This window comes from Babylonia areolata, chromosome 8 (genome assembly GCF_041734735.1).
Source record: "Babylonia areolata isolate BAREFJ2019XMU chromosome 8, ASM4173473v1, whole genome shotgun sequence".
In the NCBI taxonomy this organism is placed as follows: Eukaryota; Metazoa; Mollusca; class Gastropoda; order Neogastropoda; family Buccinidae; genus Babylonia; species Babylonia areolata.
Window position 1 is genome coordinate 6,788,380 of NC_134883.1, and position 8,320 is coordinate 6,796,699.

An 8,320-nucleotide genomic window follows, 5' to 3' on the forward strand; every position below is an offset into this window, starting at 1 on the left:
AAAATACACACAAATCTGTCCGAAGTAGAGATGGTTAAAAGATCTCTAAAACAGACATCGAAGACATCTGGGCTTAGATTTATTATTTGATATTCATTTGATATTTCTCTCTCAGTAGAGCAAGAAAATGCGTGCGTGTGTGTGTGTGGTGTGTGTGTGTACGCGCGCGCACTCATGCACACGCGCGCCCTATGTGTGTTGCTGGGAACGAGATTCACAATGGATGGATGGAGGTAGCGGGTTGCCACGAAAAACAGGATTAACAGACTGAGAGCGAAAACAGGTGTTTGGCAAAGTCGCGTCGTCATAGCGATAGACACTACCTTGCATGCGCCGCACGTGAAGCACGCGGTGAGGTCTCGGCAGGTGCTGATTGGCTGATTGGACTGGGCTTTCGGCCTATCAGTTTTCTGCCCTTCCGCTCGAGGAGATAACAGAAAGAGGAAAGCTTCTGGTCCTTTGACGACGGGACTGTCTGTCTGTCTGTCTGTCTCTGTCTCTCTCTCTCTCGTTCGAGTAGACTACCTCATTGTCTTTCAGTACAAGTCAATACAATCTGATGGGATGCTATTCGATACAATGCAGTACAACGAAGAACGATGAGGTGCTTCACAACATCTCACAACCTAGTACACTGTAACGCAGTGCAGTGTTATGCAATAGAATTTAAAAAAAAATGTGTATGCAAAGAACAGCACAGTGCCTCAAATGGTCAAGTTAAACCTAAAATACCCATTTGTTATACTGACACCTCTGCCACAATCCTGCCATCCGAACGATACAGTTATCTATATACAATTGATCTTATTCTGAAGCACTATTTTGAGTATAACATCACATATACTGCCACTATTACTGCAAAACATAAACAAATCACCGAACAGTGTTCATAGCGGGCGAATAAGAAAACGGATTATACCAACTAGAGTTTTGTTTTCTCAGTGACACACACGCGTGCACACACATGTGTAGCTTTCAAAACACGAGTTTAAAATTGCTCATCCTTCTATAACATGCCCACAGTTATATTTGTGTGTGTGCACATATATTTCTAATATTTTCATCCTGCTATTATGGCACTGACGCGGTTTGAAAAACAACAAGCTATTACACAAATCTTCACTGGTCTCCAAATGCCTAAAACTGCTGAGAAAACCAGAAAACAGAAAAAAAGGATACTTATATAGCACACTATCCAGAAATCTGCTCTTGGTGCTTACAAAAACGCTTTTGTTAACATAATACATCATATCTATGTTACATACACACACCAGAATGTGACTACACACACACACACACACACACACACACACACACACACACACACAGACACGCACACATGCACACACACACACACACACACACACACACACACACACACACACACACACACACACACGCTGCATATATACATTTTAACATACATGTGTATCTAACAGCTATCCTAACACATACGCACACATAGGCAGGCACAAACTTACATAAACACACGCACACGCACACACAATACACATTCATATACATGCATGTAGTTATGTACACATACATGTGTATACACACATAGTCATAGAAAAACCAGAATTAATTGGTGTGTTAGTATGAACACAGAGAGCTTCATACGAGAGTCCTCCCTTTCTTTATTTTTTTTCTCCAGAATATGAGAGTACAAGTATGGTGTTACAAATTTCTTCCAAGTCCTCAACTCTTCCTTCCCCCCACCACGGACGCCGCCCACACATCTCTCCTCCCTCCCCCCACCCGCTCCCCCTCGTCTTCCCCACCACAGATATAGTACACACAGACAGACCCTGAACTGTAGACGTGGGGTGGTGGTGTGGGACAGGTGTGTTCCGACGTTATGAGATCTGTTTCGCTGGGCAATGCAGGGGTCGTTCTTTGTTGAGATTCAGTGTGCCCCATGGACGCCTTAACCACCAGTGAGAGGTAAATATTTGATGCTCGTGAGGACCTGACGTAGTGTGTCTCTCTGTCTGTGTGTGCACAAACGTAAACGTGATCGATTTGCACTTAAGTTCTGGGATTCCTCCAGGAGGATTCAATCACAGCGATCACACTACGAAAACCTTAATTTTTCATGGCAAATCGTTACTTCATGAAATTTACACTGGAAACACTATTCGATTTGTCAGACTTTCTTTCTTTCTTTCTCTCTGTTCTTTTCTATTTTTTATGGCCATTCTTTTTACATTGTTCTTTCTTTGTTTATTCCCCTCTTAACGTAAAACATCAAAAACAAAGTTTTTTTTAATACAAATGTAAAAATAGAAGGTGATGCCTTTTGTGTTTAAATAGGTGAGGCTTATTTGATATTTTCAAGTTCGCCTATGCGAAATAAAAACAGACCTGTTTTACAATCTCTGTCTTTTGTAAAACGTTAGCACTGAAACTGACCTTTCGGATTGTTCCGACGTTTAAAACTGTCACAAATAAAACATCGTAAAGGAAATGCTGCACGATCACTGACACTCATAGTTTACCTTTCTCTGTTTTTTGTGTTTTTGTCTTGTTTGTTCTTGTTTTTTTTTTTTTTTTTTTTTTTTAATAGAGTAGCTATGTTTTTAATATTTTGAATAGTAGATATTACGTTCAAGTTGCTGTCAAAATAGCACTTATTTATTTATTTTTTTAAATTTTTTATACGAGTTCCAGTATTTACTGTCATTCTTGAATACGTTGACCCCGTCGTGTGCTTTCTCGTCGAGCCGAGCGCCAGAGCCGTTTCAGGGCTTTTGGATAATACACACTGACACTTGCCTGCAATGTGTCTTTCAAAACGACGGAAAAGTTACATAAAAGAGGTTCAGTCTCCTTGCGTTGGGCACAAAAAAATGTGTCGTCTGTTTGAACAACTCAAATGGCAGCAGTTTTGAAACCATTGTCGAGTCACTACAGGGCAGACAACCTGATTGGTCTGTTTATCACCGCTCGTACGATTTTAACAAATGAAATGCTGCGACATAGTTCGTCTCTGACATCCATTAATTCACTGATCCAGCCGATTGTAATTTAAGTGTATCTGATGTATTTGTTTCTCGAGGAGTTTTACCAGGAAGAAAAGCAACTGGCACAAAGAACACAGGGTAAGAAACGTTTGAACTGCACTGCGGGTAGTACTTGATTTCATTCCTTCTGACAGCATGGAGACAAGGACCACGGTCGTTTGAACACACACACACACACACACATACACAGCGCGTGCACACGCGCACGCATGCACACACACACACACACACAGACATATGCACACACACATATGCACGCGCACACACACACACGCACACACACACACACACACACACACACACACACACACACACACTCAAACACACACACACACACACACACACACACACACACACACACTCTCTCTCTCTCTCACTCACTCACTCTCGCACTCACTAACAAGTGTGTTGGGTGGTTGTTTGTTTTTTCATGAAGCATATTATTTAATTTCGTTGATAAATATAGTGTTTGTCTGTCAACTGACTCATGGACATTTTCTTGCTAACTTTAATATGTCCCATAATCTCAATTCTAGTATTTGGGGGATTGTTTCAAACGAGGTAGCAGTGTGAAGGGACAAGGGAGTCGTGCTAAATTTGCCCCAGGTCTGATTATTGGGGTTAAAGATCACTAAAGATGTTTTATTATTATATTAAGTATTCTTGAGAGTATGTGCGTGTGTTACATAATTTTTGCGATCAAGTGGGGGTGTTAAGATAGAGACATATGAATGATGACCTTAGAATGATGTCCCTTGTTAATGTTGTCTTTGTACCGGAATAAATACCGGTGGCGCCACCTTGCTTCTTCGCCAACGGTCCAGCAGAATTGGACGTGTTATACTGTGAGAAAGTAACGTTTGCACGGCAGATTGAATATTTTCCTCCATCATGTCATTGTCAACAGATATTAATAAAGTGCTTTTCTGTTCACTTGTCAGTGAATTACGATTATGATAATAATAATAATAATAATAATGATAATGATTTCATGATAATAAATAACACACTTGAATTTATTTCTTTTTGACGATTGACGATGATGCAGATGATAATACGGTGATACCGATTCCTATGATTTCGTTGTTTTGCACAAAACATACACAGGCAGAACGGTACCAATTTCATCACATGACAACACACACACACACACACACACACACACACACACACACACACACACACACACACACACACACACACATTCTCCCCCTCTCTCCCTCTCTCTCTCTCAATTCCGGATATTTATCAACAGTTTTTGGAGAGTTAAAATGTAAATTAAATCAATAAATTAAGGTTAAAAAAAAATGATGGTGAAGCAAACTGAAAACTCTCTCTCTCTCTCTCTCTCTCTCTCTCTCTCTCTCTCTCTCTCTCACGGTTTTCAGTTTTTGCCGGGCTTACAAGAAATATTTCTGTTATTGTTTGCAGATGATATTGTCTTGCTGTCATCGACACCAGCTGGTTTACAAAATCTAAATCAATCAGATAATCTTTACAAAGCATCTAAATCTCTTGGACCAACGATAATTTAAATAAAACAAAAATAATGGTTTGCAGAAAGGGTGGCCATCTGTCTAAAGCAGAAAAAGGGTATTTTGATGGAGGCGAAATTGAAGTTGTTAATAATTATAGATATCTGGGTTTTATGCTGTCTACCAAGTTATCTTTCGTTTCTGCGCTTGAAGAGTTCGCTGGCAGGGCAAAAGGGAGGGTGGTTAAAATGATGAGAACAATGTGGAGTCTTGGCAATATGGACAGAACGGTGTTTTTTTAAACTCTTTGATGCGCAGATAAAACCTTTGTTATTGTACGCATCTAAAATGTTGGGAACAATGCGCTTGAAAGCAGTCGAGTCTGTCCACTTGTTTGCTTGTAAAAGATTTTTGAGTGTTAGTCTCCAAACCCCAAATGTAATGATTTATGGTGATATTGGTAGATGATATCCATTATATATATATATATATATATATATATATATCCATATATATATATTGATATCCATTATGCATTGATAGCTGCATCAGTACTTCGCGATACTGGTTTAAGCTAAATCAGATGTCTTTGTCGGGAATTCCGAAACAAGCGTACATAATGAGCGTAAACAAGATGACATACAATGCTGATATGTCTTCGAGAAACTGGGCAGATAGACTGAAACATTGCTTAGACATTTATGGGTTCTCATGAGTTTTGATAAATGGCGGGGTTGGGGATGTAAATACTTCTCTTAAAATGTTCAAACAGCGCATGATAGATGGCTTTGAACGGAATTGGGCAAGCAAACTCAACGGGGGTAATCGTTATGAACATATAGGTCATTCAAATCTATTACAGCCTGAAAAATACTTCTTACCATTAGTAAATATAGATCGGCTTCCATTAAGTTCCGTTTGGGTATAAATGAACTAAAAGTAAATCAGCGTTATCGTGATGTTTTAAAAAACTGCATGTGTGGTGGTAGAATTACATGTATTAACAGCTTGTCCATTATATAATGATCTCAGAAAGAAATATTTGCAAAGCATATATAAAAATGTTAGAAATCTATCATTACCATTTCTCAGTGCTGCAAAACGAAAGTTGCAATGTGACCAGAGATGTTGCAATGTTTGTTTTGTATGCATTAAGACTGAGAGAAGAGTACTGTCAGCCCTGAACAGAAACATCAGCCTTGTGCTTTTCGTTTAGTTTACTTGTTCTCAGTGAGCTCACTGAGTACTAAGTGGGTTGTTTCGTTCTTCCTATTTTATTTTAGTTAAGCTGTGTGTGCAACACATACACGCAAAATGCATACAGGTCGGTGATCTTACATTAAAATTCTTGCGTTCTTCTCTCTCTCTCTCTCTCTCTCTCTCTCTCTCTCTCTCTCTCTCTCTCAACTCCTTGTGTCGAGAAGCAGATGAAGTCGAACAGTCACATTTACACACACACACACACACACACACACACACACACACACATGCTTGCCGTAAACAGATGACTCGCACACACGCATACACTTTTATGCGTGCACATTCATACACACATGAAAACAACACCACACGCTCGCACGCACACACACACACACACACACACACACACACACACACACACACACCTCATCCCGTAAGGGCAGCAGAGAGAGGGTGGGGGAAAGGGGGAAGGGGGATACGTGTGTGCCAGCAATTTTCTCCCTCTTACCTTTCCAGTCCGGTTTGTTTGCGGACACCCTAAACAGTGTGTGTGAGGCGGGAAGGCAGTGCGCGTTCCCCCGTTGGGCCGTGGTCTGGAAAAAAAAAAACGGCTGACACTCTCTCACACTGAGGCAGTTAACTATCTATGGGCCAATTTCCACGTGTGTTCATCTGTTTGGCTTTCAGGGTAATAGATCTTTTTTTTTTTCCTTTTTTTTTTCTCCCTCCAGCTGCAGGATCTGTTTGTCTCTCTTCTCTGTCTCTGTCTCTTTCTCTCCCTCCCCTTCTATCTGTCTCTGTGCCTGTCTCTGTCTGTGTGTGTGTCTTTCTGTCTGTCTGTCTGTCTCTAACACAGACAGACATGTACACACACACACACACACACACACACACACACGCATGCACACACACACACACACACACACACACACACACACACACACACACACACACACGTATACTTGCAAGCTGTATATAAATACATAGGAATGTATACGCACGAACACACACACACACACACACACACACACACACACACACACACGCACACACACACTTGTCTCATATCAGCTACTCAGTATGTGTCTTTTTGTCAGTTTGTTTTGTTGTTTTTGGTTGTTGTTGCTGTTGTTTTGGGGGGAGGGGTGGTTGGGGGGGGGGCGGGGGGGGGGGCATGGGGGGGGGGGGAGGGGTGTGCGTGCGCGTTCAATCGCAGCTTTTCACCACAGCAGTTCATTAACTTTTAAAAACTGCACAACGGTGTAAGATACCTGCTCACTGAGCGACCTTGGTATTATTTTGTCAACGCCACTGGGCAGGCTGATGTTGGCAAAGGTTATTATAACAAAATCGACAGTGCATGAACATCGGAGAGAGTGAATTATTGTGAACCAAGCAGGTGCAATAGCCGATCGTCAGCGGCACGCTGATTGTGTGAGAACACGATCGAGTCCCGGAGACGTCCATCGACCCGAGGTTTGATGTGACTGCCACACCGGCCGGTGTCCCCAGTAAGTGAGACCTATCCCATAGTGTTATCCCCCAGACAGTTTTGAAGGGTGGGGTCAGACAATTCTTTAAACCCAGTACTCACGGACTCTTCTCTCTCTCTCTCTCTCTCTCTCTCTCTCTCTATATATATATATATATATATATATATATATGATATATATGATGGAGTCTCCCGTCGGTCCGACGGATGAGTAGGCAGGCAGACTTATATGTCGGTGTGTGTCTTCATATGGGAGACGAGGCCGATTCTGGATGCACAGCACTTCCCACATGTGTTGCACTGAAGGGAAAACGTCTCCAGAAGTTGAGCCCTGCTTCCTTCGCTCACGCTTCTCCTTAATGGCCAGCGTTCTCTTGTTTTCAAACGTCTTTATGCCACTAGAGCACAGCATCCTCCAGCGAGAGCGGTCAAGGGCATCAGTTTCCCAGGAAGCGAATTCTATGTCACAGGCTTTGAGGTTTGTCTTCAAGGTGTCCTTGAAGCGCTTGCATGGTCTTCCAAGAAGACAAGTTTTGCTACCTGGGCAGCACCCTATGCAGCATCAGAGCCCTTGATACAGAAGTGACGTTGCGCATCGCCAAGGCCAGCTCCGCTTTTGGCAGACTTAACAACAGGCTGTGGAACAACAAAGGCATCAGGCTCAGCACCAAAATGAAAACCTACAGAGCTGTTGTGCTGACAACCTTGTTGTGTGTGTGTGTGTGTGTGTGTGTGTGTGTGTGTGTGTGTGTGTGTAGATATAGATATATACTTTTATTTCTTTCGATCTTTTGAGTTTATTGTCAAGCAACACAGAAATGAATATTTACATATAAGAACAACTTTTTTTTTCTTTTCTTTTTTTCTTTTTTTTACAGAAAGGAATGGGACAATTATCAGGATAAAAAAAAGTCAATGAAAGTGTTCAATCTGAAAATTTTTCAAGAAATTGAAATAAAGTCAACAGTTGTATCATAGTTACCTAGCATAGCCGTGCAGGCATCTTGTACTTGTTCCATTTGCACATATTTCATTATTTGAAAAGAACACGCTTGTACTATGCTCATTGGAAAATATGCGTGAGTTTTATATTTAAAAAAAAAATCTTATAAGGAAATACTGAGGGGAAT

The 8,320-nt window shown here is 41.3% G+C and overlaps 1 protein-coding gene across 1 annotated transcript in view; it reads left to right on the forward strand.

Moving 5' to 3' along the window:
* The first annotated feature begins 1,808 nt into the window (after positions 1–1,808).
* LOC143285020 (uncharacterized) overlaps positions 1,809–8,320 on the forward strand; it is a 42,984-nt gene continuing 36,472 nt past the window's right edge. The window contains exon 1 of the mRNA XM_076592193.1: positions 1,809–1,944. The gene's annotated coding sequence lies outside the window, so the exon portion shown is untranslated. The remainder of the gene's footprint in view (positions 1,945–8,320) is intronic.